The 25,076-nt window shown below is 42.2% G+C and overlaps 1 protein-coding gene across 4 annotated transcripts in view; it reads right to left on the bottom strand.

The window, feature by feature from the left end:
- LRRIQ1 (leucine rich repeats and IQ motif containing 1) overlaps positions 1 to 24,682 on the bottom strand; it is a 235,134-nt gene extending 210,452 nt beyond the window's left edge. The window contains exon 1 of one of the 4 annotated variants that reach the window (XM_053255309.1): positions 24,628 to 24,682. The gene's annotated coding sequence lies outside the window, so the exon portion shown is untranslated. Of the gene's footprint in view, positions 1 to 24,269; positions 24,290 to 24,527; positions 24,547 to 24,627 lie in introns of those variants that run through there. The other 3 variants (XM_053255314.1, XM_053255312.1, XM_053255310.1) reach the window with 3 other exon arrangements.
- Between the last annotated feature and the right edge of the window lie 394 nt (positions 24,683 to 25,076).

Below are 25,076 nucleotides of genomic sequence, written 5' to 3'. Positions count from 1 at the left end.
GCCTCTAGCCACCAGAATAGTAGCCACTGATAGTCCTGTCTGTCATGAATTTGTCTAAGTCCCTTTTAAAGTCATCCAAGCTTGTGCCCATCACTACATCCCGTGGCAGAGAATTCCATAGATTAATTATGTGCGGTGTTAAAAAGTACTTCTTTTTGTCGGTCCAAAATCTCCGGGCCTTGAATTTGATGGGATGACCCCTGTTTCTGATGTTATAGGAGAGGGAGAAAAAATTCTCTCTGTCCAGTCTCTCTTCTCCATGCATAATTTTATACACCTCTATCATGCCTCCCTGTAGTTGCCTCTTTTCCAAACTAAAATGCCCCAAGTCTGTAGCCTTGCCTCATAAGGAAGATGCTCCAGGCTTCTGATCATCTTGGTTGTCCTCTTCTGCACCTTTTCCAGTTCTACAATATCCTTCATAAGATCTGGTGACCACAACTGTACACAGTACTCCAAATGTGGCTGCACCAGATTTGTATAAGAGCATTTTAATATTAGAAGTTTTATTTTCAGTCCTCTTCCTAATGATCCTTAGAATGGAATTTGCCTTTTTCACAACTGCCATGCATGGGGACAGTTTCAATGAGGCCGTTTCAATGAGCTGTCCAGCATGACCCCAAGAGCTCTCTCCTGGTCAGTCACTGACAGCTCAGACCCCATCAGTGTATCTGTGAAGTTGGGGTGTTGTTGTTTTTTGCCCCAATATGCATAACTTTACACTTGCTTACATTGAACAGCATTTGCCATTTTGTCTCTCACTCACCCAGTTTCCTGATATCCCTTTGGAGAGGGATTATCTCCAAATTTGGCCACTTCACTGGTTACCCCCAACTTCTAGATCATTTATGAACAAGTTAAAGAGCACTGGTCCCAGTACAGATCCCTGGGGGACCCCACTTCCTACTACCCTCCATTTAGAGAATTCTCCATTTATTCCTATCCTCTGTTTCCTGCCCTTCAACCAGTTACCAATCCACACATGAACCTGTCCCCTTATCCCATGACTGTAAAGTTTACTCAAGAACCTTTGGTGGGGAACCTTGTCAAAAGTTTTTTAGAAGTCCAAGTATACCATGTCATTCGGGTCGCCTTAATCCACATGTTTGTTGACACTCTCAACGAACTCCAAAAGTTTAGAATTCTATTGGAGGCCAAATTTTTGCCCCCCAAAAGTAGATGAAGGAAAATAACATTGATGGGGTTTGGGAGGGGGAGGGGAGAGGTGGAGGTTGCTATTATGATCAATTCCCATGAACCATTGTGCTGAAACTCCTAAATGGAACTTAGGAGTGAGTATTTGGTCTTACTGTCAGTGTGGAGGAACCCTGTTCTTTTTCTAGTCCTGTGACTTGCTCAGCCTGTATGCTGAAAGTACAAGAACATATTGCTGCTGTTGCACTGGCACATGGTTATACCCCTCATCAATTTTACCTGGAGAGTTATGGTAAACCTGATTTTACTAAGAAATAATTCCTGTGAAAATTCACCAGTGGCAAGTTTGCTGTGTGGAATGATTAACTGGGGCTGATGATTTGGAGCCATCCCCAAAACCTTTGGGGAGGGGCTGAGGGGATCCACATTTACAGCAGTCCATTAGTTCCATGAGCAAAACCTCCTTTCTTTCAGTTTCCCTAAATATGTATCCCTGGATAGGGGCTAAAGAGCAGTGTTCGCTCTAACAGGGATTACCAGATGTTGTTGACTACAACTCCCAGAATCCCCAGCTGCAATGGCTTTTGTTTGGGGATTGTGGGAGTTGTAGACAACAACATCTGGGAATCCCTGTTAGAGGGAACACTGCCGCAGAGTCACTCTCTCAAGACCTTTAAAAGAAGATACTGCATGGAGACCCAATGAATGGTTCTAGAAGCCATTGAGGAGACAGCATAACTAAAGATCAGCAAATGTGGACCTCATCAGCCTCCTGGACGGGAAACCACCTAGTTCATTTGCCAGTTTCAGGTAATCCCTTCCAACACTGCGATTCTACAGGCAATGGCCAACATGTTGAGCAGCCATCCTTTGCTATAGAGGAGCTGCATCCCTGTGCAGTGAAGCTGCTCTGGGCTCAGGAAGTCTTTCAGCACAGCATTGCACACACATGTGGGGGAGCAATTTTTACTGATTTGTCCTGCCTCCATTAGTGCTCTTTGTCTCCCTGAATCGTTCCCCACCCCACCCCATGCATGCACTTAGCTGCCCCCCAAGACTTTGGCTGAGCTTGAGGTAGCCTTGCCGCGCAGGGATGCAGCTACACTACAGCACCGGGTGGCTGCTCAGCATTTCAGCCAGTGAGGATTAGAACTAGAGATTATGAGAAGGAATGGCAAAAGAAATTATATAACAAAGCATTGACTTCCCTGCTTTGTAAGCTATTGAGTAAGCTAATGTGGGTCCTTTCTTTTTTCACCTAGCAACTGATCTTCAGTGAGTAGCATGATTTTGTTAATCCTAAACACTGTGTTAGTACTTCAGTTTTTAATACACTTGGCAGAGCTGGGATCCAAAATATACACTGCTGTGTGAAAGATTATGACCCAATTAAGTGTTCTCAAGGTTTAAAACTACACAAGAGGCAAACATTGCTTTCTATGAAAGTGTCCAGTTGCCAACCAACCTGATTTTTGAACTAATAGGATTATGTTTGGTAGCATCCCAAATTTTTAACTAGCTTAACCTTGCAAAAATGTCTGTCTTCTCTATGCTTGACTCTTTGCATTGACTAATTAGGTGAACTAACTTGACTAGTCAATTATGCTGTCACTAATATAAAACATATTTGGATCAAATCTGCCTAAGCTTAAGGTGGTTGAATGTGTGAGTTATTCGAGACTGGGAACACATTCCTCTGGCCCTGATCTTGGCTAGTCCTTGATAGGAATAATAAAAGTAACGATGTGAGGAGTGTGTGTGTGTGTGTGTGTGTGTGTGTGTGAGATATGTTCTTTTGTTCTGGAGACCTTCTGCAGCTCAAGCAGAGTTAAAACAAGAGAGAAACCATTCCTGTTTCAACTAACAGCTTCTCTCTTGTTTTAACTCTGCTACAGCTGCAGACTGTCTCCAGTACAAAAGAACATCACTCTCTCTCGCGCGCGCACGCTCTCTCTCTCTCTCTCACACACACACACACAACTTGCTTAACACTCCCACTCCTTATAAGGCCTTTGGCACCTCCTCTTGGTAAGATCACATTTCAGTACAGTTCCCTCTTTTGCATTTCAAACTACCCAACCCAATAAAGAAGGAAAATCAAGGAAAACAAAACCACTTTAAGCAATTCCTAACTGGAGGTGATGATGAGCAGACTGTCAGTCACCTCTAACAGTACCTGGTGATTATTCTGCCCCTCAAATGGGTGCTGTTCCTCGCTATGCACTGCTCAGTCTCTGTAATGTGCAGGCTTCTGGATCATGCAGCCACTAGAAGTTGTCTGCTCTTCAAGTGAAGATGAAGAACAAGCTTCACCAGATGGTGGTTGGGTTTGGTCATTATTTTAGAGCACCACTTCCATCCCAGTTAGGTGATTTGATGACACTCCCTGATTCACCCAATGGCATTGCTTCTGAAGGCTTCAGTGATGCTATAATGGGGTATAGTGCTGGCACAATTTGTAGATGTCTCCTATTCTTTCTAATTGTGCCATTGCTGGTTTGACAATATAAGACCATGGTGTCTGATATTGTTCTTGTACAGTTGCTGGTTTGACATCCTTTCTGACTGTCCAGTTTAATTCTCACCTGGGAACCAGGGTACAGGTCTGGTAAAGCCTTCACCCCTTGATTGATTGATTGATTGATTGATTAGGTGCCATCAAGTCTGTGTCAACTCTTAAGTGACCACATAAATATATTCTCTCCAGGATGATCTGTCTTCAACTTGGCCTTTAAGGTCTCTCAGTGGTGCATTCATTGCTGTCATAATTGAGTCCATCCACCTTGCTGCTGGTCGCCCTCTTCTTCTTTTCCCTTCAACTGATCCAGTCTAACCACACAAGAGGAGCTGCTGGATACCTCTGCATCTGACACTGCGATATCTGTGGAGTCTAAATCTAGATCGACCTGAATAAGAGAGATTTTGTCCACAAAAAACTCATTAAAAGCGTCACAGCGGGCAACTGATGGTTCCAAATTCGGATTCAGGGGAGTAGGGGGTCCGACTAGCCCTCTCACAACCCTGAATAGCTCTGCTGGATGAGAGCCTGTGGAAGCAATACAGGCAGAAAAGAAACACTTCTTTAGCTGGAAAAATGGGCCTCAAAATGGCATTTTTCCCCAGGGAGAGCTGGTCTACCAGTGGGTAGATCAGCCCTCCGTTCTGAACTTGGTGCGTCAGCCTGCCTCAGAGGTCTGGTCTATCTGGGTAGACCAGTCATCCAAGGCGGGCTGATGCACTAATTTCAGAGCAGAGGGCTGGTCTATCTGCCAACCCCAATTAGTAAATCAGCATCTCTAGATAGGGCTGATAGAGACTCCTGTCTGAAAGTTTGGAAAGCTGTTGCCAGTCAGTGTAGACTATAGTAAGGCACTGAACTCTTTTATTTAAGGTCAATGACCAAATAAACACTACAGCAAAGAGCAATACAATACAATGCAATAACATAGGTAAAAATTTAAAAACCAGTTTGCAGACACCTTATTTTACATGCCTCCGAGCAAAAGCAAGCAATCCTATGGGTAACTTCTTCATGCTTATCTTCTAAAAAATAAACAATAAAATGTTCCTCAGACCAATCCAAATGTTTCTTTTGATAGGGGGTGATCTGAATAGAACGGGCAATATCACAGAAAGGGCAGTTAAACAAAGTATGGGTTAATGTTTCCACCTCAGCAGCTCCACATGGGCACATATGTTCCTCCAAGGGGATCCCTCGAAATCTGCCCTCCAACACAGCTGAAGGGAGGACATTAAAACGGGCCTGAGAGAAGACCCTTCTCAGCCTGGGTGTAGGCAAAGGTGTAAGATATGCAGCTGGCCTCGGGCAATTTGAAAAGCTGAGATAATTATATCTGGAAGCAATCAGGCTAAGATCACTCTGCTTTTCTATATCTCTTACCCTCTGTGTAATGATCTTTTTTGCCTGATCATAATTTAATGATTGCATATATTGCTCTGAGAGGCCACAATTACCCAGGGTGTCATGTATATTCCTCCTCCAAGTGGAACAGAAATCATCGACCAAAGTTAGTGAGCCTAGCCCTTGGGGACAGCTGGTAAGTTTAAGCCGATATAAGACCGCTTGCAGCCGTGCCTGAGCAGTTAGTCTAATAACGCCTGCTTCCAAACGCAGAGCTGTGTTCGGGACGCAGCTGGGGAATTGGAAGATGTCCCGTAAGAACTTTGACTGAACAACTTCAAAAGATTGTAAGTTCCCAGCTAAAAGAATCTGGGCACCATATAGCATCTGAGCTCGAGGTTTCACCTGATATTCCCTTAGCGCTGCCGGGATGTTCTGAGTGCCTTTAGAGTAAAAAAAATTTCTTAATAGCTGCAATGGATCTTTGAGCATTTGCAGTCACAAACTCACAATGTGGTCTCCAGGAATTCCTCAAATGGAATATGAGGCCCAGATACTTATATGTTTTAACTTGTTGAAGGCTCCTACCATTGATTGGCCATTTATAAGATCTTCTACACTTACTGAAATTTTATTTTTGATTTTTGAAATTTATTTTTGATTTTTGGGTATTGATGGACAGCACCTCCTCTTCAAAGAACTTCGCAAGGGCTCACTCTCAAAGCGCGTCTCATTCCTACCAGCGTGATCGATACAATTGCCGCGTCATCAGCATATAATAAAATAGAAATGGCTATCCCGGCTATTCTTGGCTGCTGGAAAGAAGGATCGTCAAGACAGAAAACTAAGGAGTTTACATAATTTTTTTTTTTAAAAAATTATACTAAGGTAGATGGACCAATGGTCTGACTTGGTATAACGCTTCTATATTCCTTTCTGTGTTCCTTCCTACAAGGTTAAGATTCAGTCCCAATTCACTGAAAAAGCCTCTCTGAACAAGTTTGGGGTTCAGGTTTGGTTCATCTCTCAGCTTATATGGCCAATTTTTTGTTGCCAGGACATTTTCTGTGTGGTTAATATCTGCAGAAAATCTTCAGAACAAAATGGTGCAACATTTTGGTTGGAAAGCCTGTTAAAACTTGTTCAAGCACTCATAGGCAATAGTGTGCCAAATACTTGTTAACATCATAAGAAATCAATAATCAGGCTTCAGAAGTACATTCACTCAATCTTGTATTTAGCCAGTTTCCACCACTACCATTCCTTTCAAACTGATTTGGTTTTTTCAAGGATGGATTATGAATTGGCCAGTTCTGGCCTGAAACATTTATTAAGGTTTGCTTGTTGTGGATTCATTACCCAGTTATTATCCACATGACTTCCTCTTAAAACCACATAAAACCATCTTCAGAACAAAATGGTGCGACATTTTAGTTGGAAAGCCTGTTAAAACTTGTTCAAGCACTCCTAGGCAATAGTGTGCCAAATACTCGTTAACATCATAAGAAATCAATAATCAAGCTTGAGAAGTACATTCACTCAATCTTGTATTTAGCCAGTTTCTACCACTACCATTCTTTTCAAACTGATTTGGTTTTTTCAAGGATGAATTATGAATTGGCTGGTTCTGGCCTGAAACTGTTGTGGATTCATTACCCAGTTATTATCCACATGACTTCCTCTTAAAACCACACCTTTATTCTGCATAGATGTTTCTTTCCCAGTACATTTGTTTCTAGGATCATTGAACCAACAGTAGCTGGCAAGGAGGCATAACTTTCTAGTGAGCATGACTTTATTTGGGGCAGGGCCAGGGGCATAGCGAGGGGGCCGTTGTTCACCCCTCTCTCCAGCAGCCCTTCAGAGTGAGGGAGATAATGAAGAAGATAGGGAGGGGTGAAAGTGCGGGGCCCTTAGGAGCTTGGGGGCCTGAGTTCTTTGAACCCATCCGCTCAATTATAGCTACACCCCTGGGAAGGGCCTTAGTTTATTAGATATTCAGTTGCCTTCTACAAAAAGATTTCCATTGTAAGAACAGTTGCGAAGGGGAGGTGGGAGTTGCCTAGAGAAGTTTTAGAATCTTCATGACTGAAGGGACCTATTGCATTTATACCTTACTCTGTGCAAAGAACACTGGGAATTATATTATCTTCACTTCTAGTTTTATCTACAAGCCAAAGGAAAGAAATTAAACTCCACAGCTCTCTCCTCCCTTTGGTTAGTGCACATTCAGGCACTTTCTGTCCCAATGGTGGCTCAAGATCTCTGCTTGGGATATTCAAGCCTGATATTGCAATGGCAGGTGGAATAGTGTTCAATGTTTAGAGTATTTCCTGTTGTAATACTACTCTGGCAATGGTTTCCTCCAGATTAGCATTGGCTTCTGTTATAGGAAGCTCAACTGCTTTTTTAGAGTCTCACCTTAGCAGGGCTTCTCCTGAAGCTTTGGTTGCTTCCACACCAAGATCATTTAGCACTGCTCAAGCATTGCTTTTCTGCAATCATCTGGAAGCAGAATTAAAATGCTGGTTCCACACCGCACTTAATATAATGCTATTTTATCCTGCAATACCCTTCTCCATGGCTAAGATCATTCTATAATGCTTATTCAGAAGTCCCATTCAAAAAAGGTCCTCTGCAGTTTCAATTACAACCTTCCTCCTTGAGGCCTTTTGCATCTACGGCATTCTATTCAGCACAGCCAGCATTATTGGTGAATAATTCATGAATTGCCCCATAATTAGTCAGTTTCCCCATGAAGGGAAGGGGCCTAATTACTGATTTTCTCTCATCCCCCCACTTTATTTTATTCCAGCCTGGGCCTCAGCAATTTCTGGAAACTGGTGGACCACACACTATGGGAAAGATCTGCTCCTCTATGTTTTGCATGTCATGCTGGGTTTGTAGAAAGAGCAGGTGTGACTTTCTTTTGCTGCCTCTGTCACTACTTTGAAGTCTAAAGTCACCTTTAAGCTATTTCTTTTACATAAAAACTGCCCTTAAAGTATTTCCTCTGACACAGTAGTTCAACCATCAGTCTTTCAATTTGCTGTTTAGTATATAATTTTCTCTCAGGGGGTTGAAAACTCCCTCTTCAATTTAGGCAGATGTTTCTAATGGTCATTAGCAACTTTTATTGTTCCAGCAATTATCTTCCACTTTTGTTACAGTAGCATTGCTAATCGAAATCTGTGGGACTCCTTGCAGACTCAAGTACCACTTGCTGGGAGTAATGGCAGTGTGTTCTGTCTCAGAGAGGGAAACACACTGTGTTTGCCCTCCAGAACTTTGTTGGGGAGGTTTCATGTTTGTGCTTTGTTGTTGCTTTTGATTTTACAAGAGACGCACAACATACTTCTTAATTTTGTGCATTCAAGCAGAGAAAGTCTTCACCAAGGAAACACAGATTGTTTGAAATTATCCAACTACAGATGTGTAGGCTGAGGGGAGGGGGAAACTGGTAAAAACGGAGGCAGGGAATTCCCTCCACCACTGAGGGTGCTTCCCCCAGCTCAATTTTGGGAAACATTAAAAGCAAACCTCTTAGGAAATATTTTCTCTTTCAGAATGATACATGGAATACTTTTAAAGGCAAGGGTTCATAATATTGTTTCAGCTATCTCTTTCTCTCTATAAAGCTTTCTAATAATTATATAATAATATTGTCAGTGTCATTTACAATACATTAGGGATGTGCACAAAACCGCAAAATATATTAGGGATGTGCACAGAACCACACAGTTCAGGGCCATTTCACTGTTCAGTTTGAATATGAACCGGATTGGAACTAGACTGGACATGTTTGGTCCCCACCCCCCACCCCCTCTGAACAGGGGACGCGGTTCAGTTTGAATTTGAACCAGTTTGGGCCCGGTTCGGGGGTGCCATGTCCCATTAGTGTTTATTTTTGTGAACTGCCTGGAGGCTTTGGAGTCAGCTGGCATATAAACTAAACAAACAAACAAATAATAAAATGATGTAAAAGAAGTTTGACTTACACAGTTGAGGGCTTCGCCAACCTTGGGGGCGGGGTGCTGCTGCAGCCATGGGGGAGGGTTGCGGTGGCTCCCCTCCCCCTGCTGGCCTCCCCCTGAGTCTCCCTAGGCCTGTTCAGGCCAGGTCAGGGCCATTTCATCCTTGTTTGCACATGAGGTGGCCATTTTTTGTGCTGCTGTGCATGCGCACAGGCCATTTGCATAACCGGGTCATGACCCGGGTCATGCAAATGGTCTGCATGCATGTGCAGCAGTCCCAAAATTGTCACTGTACATTGAAACAGAGCCGGGCCAGCTCTGAAATGGGCTTGGGGGAGGCTGGTAGGGGGAGGGGGAGCCACTGGAGACTCCCCTATGGCTGCAGCAGCACCCCTGAGGTTGCCAAAGCCCTCAGTGGCGGTAAGTCAAACTTCTTATTCATTCATTCATTCGATTTCTATACCGCCCTTCCAAAAATGGCTCAGGGTGGGTTACAGCAAAATAAAAACAATTAAAACCAGTTAACAATTAAAATCAAAACTATAAAAACAGAATAAAACCAATTAAACATTCAAACAGTTAAAAACTCTGGGAAACAAGGGCAAACATTTAAAACAATTTACAACAACTTAAAAACCCTGGAAGGCCAGGCCAAACATGGGCTCTCCTGAAAGACAATAATGAACACAAATTACGGATTTCTACTGGGTGTGCATTCCATAGCCCAGGAGCAGCTACACAGCAGGCCTGCCTCTGAGTCACCACCAGATGAATTTACACAATTTAATGTTACCTAGCACCCCCAAACTGGGCCCGATCCATCCTAGGGAGTTTGGCTTGACCTCAAGCTGAACCAGGCCTAGTTCCGTTCGAGGTTGAGCCCTCAAACCAAACCAGCTCAAGATTGAGCCCACTTGCACCTCCCTACAATATATTTCATTGAGAATTTTTGAATATTGTTGACATGCACAATTCTCAAATAACCTCACGTACTTCAGACCCCTCCATCCTTTGCAGTCTGTGAAACTAGTCTGTGCTTAGAAGGAGAGAAAAAACAGAGTAGAGAATCCTGTTTCAATCCATATAACTTTCAGTTCTCTGAAGTTTATGGAGACAAAAATGAAAGTTCTAAATCAAAACCTATCAATCATTCAGAAATGGATTCTGATTAGAGGAAGTCATCATGAGACGATAGTATTTTTAAAGACTATGTTATTTATTTTTTATATTATTATTTCTTGTTTACACAGTCAGACAGGTGTTATTGACTGGTTTGTTTTATCCAGACATCGAGTCCTTCCTAAGGACCTAGGATGGCTGAATTTTATTGTCAATGTTGTTGTTGTTGTTATAGATATTGTCGCAGTATATAGGCTGTTCCCACTAAAGATGCTTTTTGTAATTGGCTGATGGTGATTTCTGTGGCCCCTATGGTGTTGAGGTGCTCTGCAAGGTCTTTTGGAACTGCACCCAGGGCGCCAATGACCACTGGGATTATTTTGGTCTTTTTCTGCCACAGCCTTTCAATTTCAGTTTATAGATCTTTGTATTTTGTGATTTTTTCTATTTCTTTTTCTTCTATTCTCCTATCCCCTGGTATTGCTATGTCGATGATTTTAACTTGTTTTTCTTTCTTCTCGACTACAGTTATATCTGGTGTTTTGTGTGGCAGATGTTTGTCTGTTTGTAGTCAGAAGTCCCATAATATTTTTACATCTTCATTTTCTTCAACTTTTTCAATTTTATGGTCCCACCAATTTTTGGCTACAGGTTGCTTGTATTTTTTGCAGATGTTCCAGTGTATCATCCCTGCTACCTTGTCATGCCTTTGTTTGTAGTCAGTCTGTGCGATCTTTTTACAACAGCTGATTAGGTGGTCCACTGTTTTATCCGCTTCTTTACAAAGGCAGCACTTGCTGTTTGTTGATGATTTTCTTATTGCATTTGTTCTTAGTGCCTGTTCTTGTGCAGCTAGTATTAAACCCTCTGTTTCTTTCTTCAAGTTGCTATTCTTAAGCTATTGCCAGGTCTTGGTGATGTCTGATTTTCCACGTATATTGTGCAAATATTGACCATGCAGGGGCTTATTTTTCCATTTTTCTGCTCGGTTCTTGACTTGTTCTTTCTTGTAGGCCTGCTTTTTTTCATTGGGGTTGAATAGTTTCTCATTATTGACCATTTGAAGTGCATCTTCTTCACTGTCCCTTATATATTCTTCAAGGCCTCTTTTCTCCTCCTCTACTGTTTGATGGACTTGCAGCATTCCTCTTCCACCTGAGTCGCGAGGGAGGTATAGCCTATCTACATCACTGCGGGGGTGCAGAGCATGACTGAAGGTCATGATTTTCCTGGTCTTACGATCTAGCATCTCTAGCTCTGCCTGGGTCCAGTCTATTATTCCTGCGGTGTATCTGATAACAGGTCTAGCCCAGGTGTTTATGGCATAAATGGTGTTCCTGCCATTGAGTTTGGACTTTAGGATCTTTCTAACTCTCCTAATGTATTCACTTCCAATTTTTCTTTTAACTTCAGTGTGTGCAATGTTATCAGCCCGGAGAATGCCCAAGTATTTGTAATGTTCTTTCTCTTCCAGGTTCTTGATGTTGCTTCATTGGGTAGTTCTATTCCTTCTGTTTTTGTTATTTATCCTCTTTTCATTATTAATGCAGCACACTTGTCTAGTTCAAACTCCATTGCTATATCGCTACTAAATATACGGATGGTGTTTAGCAGTGATTCAATTTCTGACTGGCACTTTCCATACAACTTCAGATCATCCATGTACAGCAGATGGTTTATATGACTTGATGTTTTAGATGTTTGGTATCCGAGGCCTGTTTTATTTAGTATTTGTGAAAGTGGGGTCATGGTGATTACAAACAACAGAGGGGATAGTGATTCCCCTGGAAAATGCCTCTTCTAATGCTAACCTGTCCAAGTGTCTCGCCATTGATTGTTAACTGTGTACTCCACATGCTCATTGCTTTTTTATATAAATATCTGAATGTTTTTGCTGACACCAGTAGTTTCTAAATATTTTAGTATCCATGTGTGAGGCAATGAATCGAAGGCTTTCTTGTAGTCAATCCATGCAACACTTAGATTGGGTTTTCTTCTCTTGCAATTTTCTAAAATCATTTTGTCAATCAGCAGCTGGTCTTTTGTGCCTCTGGTGTTCGGGCAATTTCCTTTCTGTTCAACTGGAAACTTTTTGTTAGTTAATAAGTGTTGCATCACTTCATCTGCTATTATTCCAGTTAATAATTTGAACATGGTTGGCAGGCAGGTTATTGGTCTATAATTACTTGGAACTGCACCTTTTGCTGGGTCTTTCATGATGAGATGAGTTTTCCCAGTTGTTAGCCATTATTCAATATTACCTCCTTGCAAAATGTGATTGAACTGTTTTGATAGTTGTTTATGGAGGCTTGTTAGGTGTTTAAGCCAAAAGCCATGAAGTTGATCGTCACCTGGCGCAGTCCAATTTTTAATTTTCTTTGCTCTTTCACTTATTAATTCTGGTGTTATTATTAGATCTTGCATTTGTTGGTTACATTTTTCGACCTCTTTCATCCAGCCTGCTTTTTTATTATAATCTATTGGATTGTCCCATAATTTTCCTCAGAATTGCACTGTTTCTTCTTTATTTGGTGTTTCTACATTTCTTGCAGTTTCTCCTTCTATTCTTTGGTAGAAACGTCTCTGATTCGACTGGAATTGGAGAATCTGCCTGTGTTGTGTAATTCTGGCTTCCTATCTGCTAATCTTCTTTGACACTGCTGTTATTTGCTGCTTTATTATTTCCAGGACTTCTCTAATTTTCCTTGAATCTAGGTGGTATTTTTGGATCAGATACTGTTTGGTGTTTTCATTCTTCAGCTTCTTGTCTTTCATATCTTTCAATTTACTAGCATCTGATCTGAGCCTGGAGATTTTATTTTCTAATCTAATCTTCCATTTAGGTGATGTACTGCTTTCTTTTTTTACAGGTCCACTGATCTTATATCCGAGCTCTTGTGTTGTTATTGTTGCTGCACTGTACATTAGTTGGTTTGTTTCTTGCAAATTATTGGTTGTTATTTCTGCAAGTGCAGCATTGACATCTTTTAATACCTGAGCAAGTTGTTTTTTGGCAACTGTTTTTAGAGCTGGAAGTCGAACCCTGGTGGTTGTTTGGTTCATGTGCTCAGTTATTTTTTGCTTTAGTTCTTGTTGCTTTTCTGTTAAACGGCATTTGGGTTTTTGAGGTGAAGGCAAAGGGGAGGTTGCCTGGTTTTGATTTTGAAACAGTTCAGCAACAGTGGCATCCTCTATCCCCAACACCTCCTCCACCTGCGCCTGAGCCACTGCTTCAGTTGGTGGTAATTCTTCTTCCATATCTTGAGCCTGTGTTGCTCTTTGCAGTTCTTCCAGCTCAACTTCTGTGAATATTTTATTTTTTATTATGAATCTTCTCTGGTCTGCTAGCCTTTGTTCTGTGATTTCTGTATCTGGATGCTTCTCTTTCCAAATTTATTACATTCTTTTAATATAACCTCTTCTAGTTGGACTAGACTTGTAATAGCAGATCATTATTTCCTTGTTGGCATTTTTCGTATTTTTTTTCCGGTTAAGCGACATTTCTTCCAGTAACCTTGCAGTCTCCAGCCCTGGTTGCTCAACTGAAGATCCTGGGTCCTGTTGCCCACTTGCCACCAGATATCCAGGGACTCCAGCACCTGGCGCGGTCCTTGTTGACCCGGGCAACGACCGATCCGGTATAGATTTATTAAAGTTATGTCTCACCATATTGTTGATGGGAGAGGCACTCTTTGTCTGGCTCCTCTGGTGAGACCTGTCCAGTATGGTTGGACCTCTGGCATAGCTCTCACCTTCCTCAGAGCACGCAAGCCCCACAACCACACCAAGGTAGTGCCTCACTGGGGGTTTATTATTATTGTTGTTGTTGTTGTTATTTCTAGCCCGCCCTATACCCAAAGGTCTCAGAGCGGGTTACAATAAAACCAATATAAAACCTAATTAAAATACCGCATCATAAAATCAAAAATACAGTAAAAAATACAGTGCCTGAGAGAGGAAGAACCACTACATCTCTAGTCAAAGGCCAGGGTAAAGAGGTGCATCTTTACCATTCTCCTGAATGTGCACAATGTCGGAGCTTGGTGCACCTCAGAGGGGAGGGCATTCCACATGTTATACTGAATACTAATAAAGCAATTCACTTTCTATCTGTACCATGCATTTGAGGGAGCCTGTAACCAAGGTTCACTTTTTAAACCAACATAGGTACAGTCATTCATGCAAAAACATGTGGTATCTGTATACTCATAAAACATAATGGGGTTATTCACATGATTGTAGAAAATCGGGCTAGCTAGAAAATCGGAATTTCTACAATCGTGAGAACCACTGGGCTCGGCTACAAGCCCGATGGTTCTTGAGCAGGTAACTCACTCAAGTAGTCCGCCCCTAAAACCGGGTTTGTGGAACGAGTGCTCCGCAAAACCGTTTTTTAAAATCGTGATCAATCCACACCACGCTTACTCACAAGTAGATTAATCTCACAATCTACTCACAAGTAGATTAACTGTGATTAATCCACGCCACACTTACTCACAAGTAGACCCCCGGTGGGAGACTGAAAAGCAGCCTTCCAGCTCGGGAGTCTCCCCAGTATGCCCTGCGCTCTTGTGCAGGGCATACTGGAGCTTCCAGGGGCCACACGGCCCTCAAACTCCCCACCCCCCACCAGCTTCATCACGGAGCTGGCAATCGTGTGGGCGGTCGATCCGGCCACCCAGGGCTCCTGCCCTGATCATCTGCAGGGAGAGAGGGATTAGCCCGCTCTCCCTGCTGAACTTCCCGAACCGGGTCTCACTGATCATGAGACCCAGCTCAGTGTCCGGATAGGGTTTAGCAGACAAGATATGAGTTTCAAAAGTTTAATTTTATTCAGTTACTATGACATTTAATGTATGTGATGATGTTACAGAAATGAAGGGCTCAATGTCATTATGAAGATAATTCAATATCAAGATTTACTGATAGATCTTAACACTTGCTGAGATCCAGACTAGCGTTACGTTGTTGTGTGAGGGGGGTGGGATTTCAATCATCTTCCCTTCTCTCTTCAACGCACCATGACTCCCAAAATATGCCCCGAGCATCATTCAACCCTTAAGAATATATTCACTAACATCCAGACTAACACTATGCTGTCATGCAAGGAGAGATTTTCTGCGATCTCCCCTTCCCTCTGAAGCCCACTGTACCTCCCCCACCCTGCCTGAAAGGAACAAGTTGTTTGAAAGAGCATTTGTCATGGATAAGATCCATTCCAGGACCAGTGGAAGCCAGTGCAGTGGATAGGATTTTCAGGCCCCAGAATATGTGAGTACACACAGTACACTGCAGACTTGGTCAGGCACAGGGAGGAGTCTTTAAAAGGCATTTGTTGGGGGCATGGGTTTATGTTTAATATATATAAATTCCATACTGCCATGCCTGACTGCAAACACAAATCAGGCAGGAAATGTAAGGACTTTAAACAGGGACCTAAGGAGACCACTCAGTCTCTCATTTTTCCAAAATGTGGCAAGGTCTTTCTTGCCCATATTTTCAAAACAAGGGCTTGGCAGGGCGAGGGGCCCATGTTGGTCACCAGTTATACATCACCTTCTTATCCTTCAGGTGTAAGGAAGGTGTAACTCATAAAGCAGCCAGCTTGTAAAATTGTACCTTTGCTTGGAACATGAATTAGAAGCTGGAATTTACTAGATCACGACATCCCTTTTAAATATACATTTTGTAAGAAGTTTTTTTTCCCCTGGTGTTCAGAGGCCTTTGGCAATGGCTTCTTATAAAAATAATCATAACAATTTATACGTATAATTATTATAATTAACTAACCAAACGTGCAGTTTACCCATACAAATCAAAATTACAGTTGGACTGGATTATTTTTGGCCAGTAAAGCTGGCAGCGTTGGACTCCTACATTATGAGAAGTACAAACAGATTTTATTTCTTTGTTAGGACATGCTGAGCTAACAGTAGGTCTTTTCACCGAGGATTATTATTTCACAACAATAAAACAAATCCAGCAGTATGGGCTTTAATAATAATTTCAGCCCAAAGAAAAACTGACAACTATCCTAGATGTTGTTTCTTAACTTTTATCTTATTTTAGTTACTTCTCAGTAAAAGTAAATACAGTCAACCAACTAAACTACTGTGGACAAAGTCCTATGTTATTTTAAACTTCTGGTTATATGAAGTGTATTGTGTATTTCTATTTCCACACATTTCACTGAAAAAGCTTATTTTAATGAATATAAATTGTCCACCTCGGAGCAGCTTATCTCCATAGTTTCTTCATGAGTCATTTTTTAGGATGTACCTCCTGAGTGGAAGGGCAAGTCAAGAGCAGCCCTTCCATGAGGCAGGATGAAGTGGTCGCCCCAGGGTGTGGGAAGGAGCACAAGGGGTTGAAAGTGCTGCTTTGTACCCAGTGGTAGATTAATGGAGAGGCAAAGTAGGCATTTGCCTACGGTGGCAAAATTTGAGGAGCAGCAAATTTTGCCCCTCCTCAAATTTTGCCGCCTCTCTCTGTGTGCATTGGTGGCTGCAGCAAGGGTGGAGTGGGCGAGGATACAAGTCCCCCCTTTTACCTTATTTTTTAAAAAGGCAAACTTTTTTTTTAAGGTAAAAGGGTGGCAAAAGCCTTTTTGCCTATGGGTGGCAAAAAGCTTAATCCACCCCTGACCTTACCGCCACCTGAAGATGGTGGGACATTAAATTGTCTTTTACTTCAGGCAGCAAAATGTCTTGAACTGTCCCTGGGGCAGGGAATGCTTCCACCTCTCTACCTTAGGAGCAAACTGAGGCAGAATTCACAGTGTAGAAGAGGCTGATTAGAAGAAACCACTTTTATATCAAGGAGAGCAAGATGGAGAACATGGCTTCCTCCTCCCATTTTATCCTCACAAAAACCATGTGAAGTAGGATAAGCAAAGAGATGCTGGCTGATATGCAGAGCAGCTCTACAAGGCTGGAAGCAGTTTTTCAGCTACTGCAGTAGTTACTGGTTTGCTTCCGGGCTAGATTCAAAGTGTTGGTTTTGATCTTTAAAGCTCTACACAGGGGCCAGGTTATCTGTTGAACTATACCCACCAACACAAACCTGCCTGGGCCCTCCATTCAGCATCTTAGGCTCTGCTCATGTTCTCACTAATAATGAAGATCCAGCTGGTGGGGATTAGAGACAGGGCCTTTTCTGTTGTGGCCCCTCAGCTTTGGAACATTCTCCCAGAAGAGTTCCATCATGCTTACTTCCTCAGGATTTTAAGAAACTGATGAAGACCTATCTCTTGTTTTAATAATTTCTCTGTAGCCTTTATCTGATGTGTCTTAACTTTTTCACATATAATTTTAAATTCGGTTTGAACTAAGGCTTGTTTTCAGTTAATATCTATTAATTTTATATTGTTGTGTAGTATATCTGTTGCATTACTGATTTTGTGAGCTGCCCCAAGCCGTTGTGTACTGGAGGGGTGAGGAATAGAAATTTTAAATAGCAATAATGACCCAGTAAAGTAGCTGCACATGAGAGCTTGAAAAGCTGCATGGGTGAACAGGGATGGAGACATGATTTTTGTTTCACTCCTCTCCACACAAAAGCCCCTTTCTCTGCAAATAATATGTCCCTGAGAGCTGTGCAGCCCTCAGGGATGTATTCCTGGCAGAGAAAAGGGCTTTTGTAGGGAGTGGAGAAAAGTGAAAGTGCAGTGTTGTAAGCCAAGCCTCACAAGCAGCTATTTTACTGGCTTCTTGTGAAAATGAAGCTATTGCTCTGCCCTCATAAGGCTGTGCTGCATGTCAGTCAATAATTGGTTTAAAGTCACCAAATGAACTTCATGGCCAAGAAGGCTCTTTAACTCAGGTCTTTCACATCTAAGGCCAACATTTTAATCACTAATCTGCAGGACAGGGCTGCAGCAATAATAAAACAAGAAGTTCTGGTAAGAACTAATCTACCTACTTTCCTTTCACTATCATCTTAATTAATAATTACAATTTTCACAAGTTAGTCCACTTGTGCCTCAAATGTCCACACATCCACCATCTTGAATTGGGGTGGATAACATCATCACAAATTACAATGACTACAAATATTTATATTCCATTTTCCAACAAAAGTTCCCAAAGCGGTTGACGTAGAGAAATAAAAATAAATAAATGAAGATGGATCCCTGTCCCCAAAGGGCTCACAATCTAAAAAGAAACAAGATAGACACCAGCAAAAGCCACTGGAGGCATTCTGTGCTGGGGTTGGATAGGGCCAGTTGCTATTCCCAACTCCATAAAGAAAATAACCACTTTTAAAAGGTGCCCTTTTGCTCAGTTAGCAGGGGTCCTATGTGTCCCTAAAACTGTGCCACATTTGGTTCAAATCAGTTAGGCAATTCACAATTTAGCCCACTTGTGCCTCAAATGTTCTCTCATCTGCTATCTTGAATTGGAGTGTATGACACCATCACAAGCTACACCATTGTGGTGTCCCTATGTGTCCCTACAACTGTACAAAGTTTGGTTCAAATCAATCCAGGCATCGCAAAGTTGTTAGAGGAAGACAGATGGACACACACGTGCACACACACGTGCACGTGTGCACGGACACACAAAACTGGGTGATCTCATAAATGGGTAGGCTTAAGGAAAGTAGGCTAAAAAGAATAAAGTAGCACTTTTTAGACTAACTGATGTTTTAATACATAGGCTTTTGTGGGTAATAAACTACTTCAGATGCAAGGTGAAAGCAAGGACAGTCAGTTACAACAGGTGGTGGAAAACATTCCATTACTTTTAAAGAGACATTTACAATGGTTTTATACATGCTGAGGCTGTTCACACAACTGAAGACTGGGTAGGACAAGTGGCCTACCCAGGTTTGGAAGCTGCAAGTGCTCTCAATGGTTGGTTGTGTGGGAGGAAAGAACAAGGTAGGAGGAGGGAGATGTGATTGTGTGGGAGACAGGAGCTGGGTAGGACAGCATCAACCTACCCAGATTTTATACCCAGCATTTTACCAAGGTAGTCTCCTACACAATCACTTCTCCCTCCCTCCCATCCTACCTAGCTGTTTGCTCCTATACAACCAAAAATTGGGAATGTGCACAGCTCCCCAACACTTGTCCTACCCGTTATCAAATGTGTAAACAGCCTCTCGCTCTCATATTGAGATGAAGCAGGCAACGTCCTCTAGGTTTGGATATTTTGGGCTTTCAGGAGTTTAATCATGTAGCCATTCATTTCTGCATCCATTCATTTCTGCAGTTCTTCTCTTGCAATACACAGATTGGGGGAATTACTGCATAATTGGATCCACATGGGAAGGGAACAAGGCAAGACCAAACGTTTCTCCTGCTGATTTTCTTTATAAGCAGAGAGCGCTTTTCCTTTTTTGCTTTGTTATAAAGAAGCTGCACACCATGCTTCCACATTGTTAATTTGTTTATGATTTGCTTAGGCTATGTTGCTAATACTCCTTTGATGCATAGAAATACTTTATTTGGCTTCCACTCAAGACATCAGATACTTCTCACCCGCCTATGATGCCTTCCCAGTCAGTTCTTTCATGGCACAAAGAGAGAAGAGTGTGATATTCTCAGAAAATTGGATTTTATTTTATTTTTTAAAAGATCTAATCAGTTCAATAGTGAACTACTGTCTCTTGTCCTCTCCCAGAATGATCTGATTTTATCTCTGAGATGATGAAGCGAGACATCCTCCTTGCCTATAAATAGCACATCTTTTCCAGAAATGGTGGGAAAGATTCAAAGAGGGCTAGATAAGGTGCGGAGTGCAGCATATCGTATTGAGCTGCCTTAAGCAGAATCAGACCATTGCTCCATCTAGCTCACTATTGATTACACTGACTGGTAGAGGCTCTCTGGGGTTTCCCATGCAGTTTCTTCCAGCTTTAACGAGAAGTGCCAGGAATGAAAGGTGGAACTTTTTGATTGTAAGATATGTGCGCTTCCACTGAACTACAGCTCCCACCCTAGAGGAGCAAAAGGTTTTTTGTGAAGCTCAGCCTGGGTTAGGCTGTGCATGAGGACCCCCAGGATTGGGCCCAATCCCAGCAGGGCAGTGCCACCTAGCCCGGCTTTTCAGCCTGGCTGTTAGCTGAGGTGAAGGGAATGAGAGCTCTCTTAACCTGGGCTGTCTGCTCATGTGTAAGCATGGACTGCTTCCCGCCCAGCCACACACAGAGATGGGCACCTAGAGCACCCATCTCCTGGGGGAATCCCCCAAAGCATCGCGCATGTCACATGGTGCATTGTGGGATTCCCAGAGGCCAGGACGCGTTGTCTCGGCCTCTGGAGCAGCACAATGTGCCATTTAGTGGTGATCATTTGAGAGCCTGGTCCGCACTCCCAGAATCATAGCATAGCTCATTGGGGGGGGGGGAGTGAGTAAAACAAGTCTCCCCCTTCCCACTGCCCGCCCACTGCACCTCCTATCCATTTGTGTGCACAACCTCTAATTTTGTGTATACAAACAAAATATTGTTGTGTGTATGTGATTCTCTATCAGTAGCCCTCTAGGAATGTTTTCTGTATGAAGGCACCAGGCAAAATTGGACTATATTTATTTTTATTGTTTGTTTGTTTGTTTAATATACTGCCTGACTCCAAAGGCTCTAGGTGGTTCACAAAGATGAATCCAATAAAAACAAAACAAAACAAACTGTTAAAACAACCATTTTGAACATTTAAGGATTACTAATAGCCAGGCTAAAAAATGTGTCCTAAGGGCTCTTTTAAAGGCTGACAAAAATGTTATGCCATGGATATCTATAGGGTGTGCATTCTACAGCCCATGAACGACTACAGGGAAGGCCCACTTCCGAGTCACTGCCAGACAAACTGGCAGCAACTGGAGATATACCTCGCTTGATGACCTAATGTGTGGAGGGGTTCATGCAGAAGAAGGTGCTTTCCCAGGTAACCTGTTCCTAAGCCATTTAGGGCTTTAAAGGTAATTACCAGCACTTTGTATTTTGCCCAGAAACCTCTTGGCACCCAACACAGTTATTTCAAAACAGGCATAATATGGTCTCTCTGAGAAACTCTGGAGACCAATCTAACTGCTGCATCTTGGACCAAATGAAGTTTTTGAACTACATACAAAGGCAGCCCCAAGTCGAGCACATTGTATTATGTTGCCAGACAGCTCTATTGCGGGGTAGCACAGAGAACACTCTCTATGCAATTGGATCTGATGGAGTCTCACGGTCCCCATTTTGGATACCTTAGTTCATGGAATCATGAACTCTTCACCTGCCCATATCTGGCAAAGACACAGTTGGCCATGGCGACAGCAAAACATGGGGCAATGCGCCCTGAGGTCATAATAGCTAAGGCTGTAAGGGGCCATCTCCATCCTCAAGAGAAGGCAATCAGCCAGCAAGTAGACCTTTAAAATCTCAAATTGTATATCCTTACACCTGGAGTGGCATTTCCATCTCAAGGTAAGCCTTAAACCCACCTATTCACCTTGACACATGCATTTCCACAAGCCACGCTTGCCTTTTGTTTGGCAAGTCACACCCAAGGCTGACTAGTTCATGTAACAATTAACTTCATTGTTCTACTTGAGTTTCTGCCCCTCCAGGGAGGAAGCATGGCTTGTGAATGGCCTACAGGCATGTTTTTGAGTATATGCCATCCTGCCAAGCCACATGGCCTCAGAATCTGTATGGATCTTTACCCGGCTGTTTCTCAAGCATGCGAGTGGTAGCCCTTTGCTCACTGCCCTTTCTTCTTCCTCCCTTTTTGCCTTTTTTCTGTGAGGAGACCTGCAAATGCACTGAACATGCCATCAGAGTAAGGATAGGTAAAACTAACCTCCTGCCTCTCTGAGTCTCCTCGCCCCCTTCTTCCCCCAATTCCTGCTTTTAAGCACTACCTAAGGCAAGCCTTAACCTGCAATTTGGTCCCTAAGCTAAATTACCTTCAGTGAGCTTCCTGTTGAGACCAGCCATCATGTTTTATTGCCCTGCCTAACAAACCTTTCCCTTCCTGTACCCCACTTTATGCCTAAATAAATCGGTTGCATTACATTTTTGCCTCCTCAACCTTTTCAATTACCAAACTTGCACAAATGTGATACTGAAGCCAAACTGCTCCCTAGCCAAGCTAATTCCCCATGCCAAGCCAAAAGCATAGTTGGACTGTCTAGCCAACACTCCGGAGCAGGTCTGGTAATAAGTAGTCAAGCCTAGAGGTTACTAGAGAATGCACCACAGTTCTGAGATCACTATCTTCAAGGAACGGATGCAGCTGATATAAATTTGGTTTGCCCCTGGGTCCGCAAGATCCAATAACCAGACACAGAGTTGGGGACTTTCCAAGCGGCTTTATTGCTCTGCAGCAGCAATGGTTGCCAGCTAGCTCATGCTCAAGGCTGAGAACCCCGATCAGTAGCTAAGTTCATCCTTTATACCCATCGGATACCTATTTTTTCAAAAAGGAGTCAACGCCCTATTCAATCCACATTTACACAGACAGTGAGTCACATTCCTTGTGAAGCAACATTGATTCAATTTCTTACACAGGCAGTGAGTTAGTATTGTTACATTGTTTCAATTTCTATTTCCTTGTTTCTTCCTGGTGTGTCAGCAAGTTAACTTAGCTACTGCCTGGTCCTGAGTTCATCATGGTGACACTCTGGTTCATCACAGCTATCGTATCAAACAAAGTTGAAAGAAAGCGCTCCTGGCCATAGCCTCAACCAGGGGCGTAGCAAGGTTGGAGTGGGCCCAGAGACAAGATTTTAACATGGACCCCGGCCCCTCACTGAAGCTCAGCTCTTGAAGTAAAGAAATCTTAAATGGGGCTGAAGAGTCTACCAAAAAGCATATATATACCTATGTGCCAGAATAGAACATCATCCTAAATTATTTTTTAAAAGGTTTTGTAAATTGTGGACAATGCAAGTCATTTAATGGTACTAGAGAAAGACATGCTGTTCTGGTAGCTCCAGGTCTTAACACACACATCAGTTTCAGAGGATAAATACAACTGAAAGAAGCCCGGGCGGGTGTGCGGCTGGGGGAGTCAGTCATGTGACTTGCCTCTGGGGGGCCCCCCAAGGCAGTGGGCCCCCAGACAACTGTTGCCCTATTATAGTTACGCCCCTGACTTCAACCTGAGAAACCTGAGTGAGGTTTGGGTCCTGAAGCACTCCCAAGCTACGAACCTGTTCCTTCGGAGGGAGTGCAACCCCATCAAGAACAGGAAGATCTATCATATCCCTTAAAGGATGATCTCTTAACATGAGTACCACCATCTTATTTGGATTCAATTTCTATTTATTATCCCTCATTCAGTCCATTACTGACTATAGGCAGGTATTTAGGTGTTAACCCCAGGCATGCAGATGTGTTTTTAAAAAACAACTAAAAACATATCTTTTTTAAAGAGGCTTTTTAAAGCTCCATCTTTGGTTATATCTGGTAGATTCTTTTGTTCTTTCATTTTTTTGTTTTTATAATTCTCAATTTTTAGCTTTTAAAATAACTTTTAATTTGAAACTTAATTCTGATTGTGGTTTTAGCCTGGACTTTTAACTTGTTTACTTAATTTGGTTAATTTTATTAGTTGTATTTTACATTGTATATATTTTATTGTTGTGAGCCACCCCAAGTAGTAGTATACTGGAGGGGTGTGGTCTAAATATTATAAATAAATAAATAAATAAATAAATAAATAAATAAATGCAGGCTGCTCATTCACCAGGTTCCCTAACCTGGTGAATGGGCTTCACCATGCTCCCTTCCTTAGGTTTTAAAAAACCCAGTGTACTTTAATATAAGTCTTCCCTTATTCTGAATATTATACTCCTTTGCTACTATTTTGCCATCCACATTTCCAACTAAAGCTGGAACAGTCTTTTTTTTAATTCTCTCTCTTTGGGGGGGGGGGCTTATGAAGCTACTTCACAATCTATAGTGATGATATCACTATATAAACACACCAAACAATCAAGGTCCCCCTCTCTCTGTTTCCTCTTCTCCTACCCTACTTGTCTCTTTCCGTCCCAAACTCATATATTTCAGAATATGAGCGTGTTCTGCTTTTTACGGATTTTAAGTGCTTCTCCTTTATCATAAACAAATATTACACAGGCTCCCGTTCATTCTTAAAATGTACCATGAAGCTAAGTCTCAAGTATGCAGGTCTAAATATATGATATGAATGGATTTCACAATACCTCTTTTCTCGTATCTTGCACTTGCTTATGCTAGGCAGCTGTGGACTAATGCTGGTCAAAGATGGAAACTGACTGCTATTCTTGCTCCTGCTTCTACATATGATTAGCTCTCTTCCATCTATGCAGCCATTTACCGTTTTCCTGCACTATTAAGCTGCACTTATTCTTAGTGCAGTCTCACGGTGTTTTGTCTACACTGGCAGAGAAACAGAAGTCAGATTTCACTGGCAATACAATTTTCCTCATTTCTACCCATACCAGAATTAGGGAACTGCATCATCAATGCAATGTAGCAGGAAATTCCAAGAAGCCAGATCAATACCTCTGTCTACTTCATTTTGCTTAAGCCTCTACTCACCCGATGGCAGAGCAGCTATACCACATAAGAACCATCACATGCTTCTCTGTTGCTAGTGGTAACCGAGAAGAGGGTGAGAACTGGCTGCTGCTAGTCACATGACATCCTGCAAAATATAATACATTCAGACAGCTTGTCCTTAGATTGTTTAAGCCTTGTTATGATCACCTGATCACATCACTCAAGTAATATATGACTCTAGAAATAAAGTGATTTACTTCATATTACTGGAACAGAACTGTCCCCAACATCATAATGCAAACATGCCTGAATGCTCTCATCTCTATTGAACAGAATGGCCATAAGTCAGAGAAGTGTTCCCAGAATGTCTGTTCCTAATAGATTCTGCATGTATTTTATTTTGTAAAAGATCTGTTCTGCTTATAAAATAGATCTATTACAAAACAAAATATATTCCAGATTTAAAACAACAACAAAACACACACACC

This window comes from Hemicordylus capensis, chromosome 5 (genome assembly GCF_027244095.1).
Source record: "Hemicordylus capensis ecotype Gifberg chromosome 5, rHemCap1.1.pri, whole genome shotgun sequence".
In the NCBI taxonomy this organism is placed as follows: Eukaryota; Metazoa; Chordata; class Lepidosauria; order Squamata; family Cordylidae; genus Hemicordylus; species Hemicordylus capensis.
The sequence above is the reverse complement of the archived record's forward strand: the minus strand, read 5'-3'. Positions and strand labels throughout refer to the sequence as shown.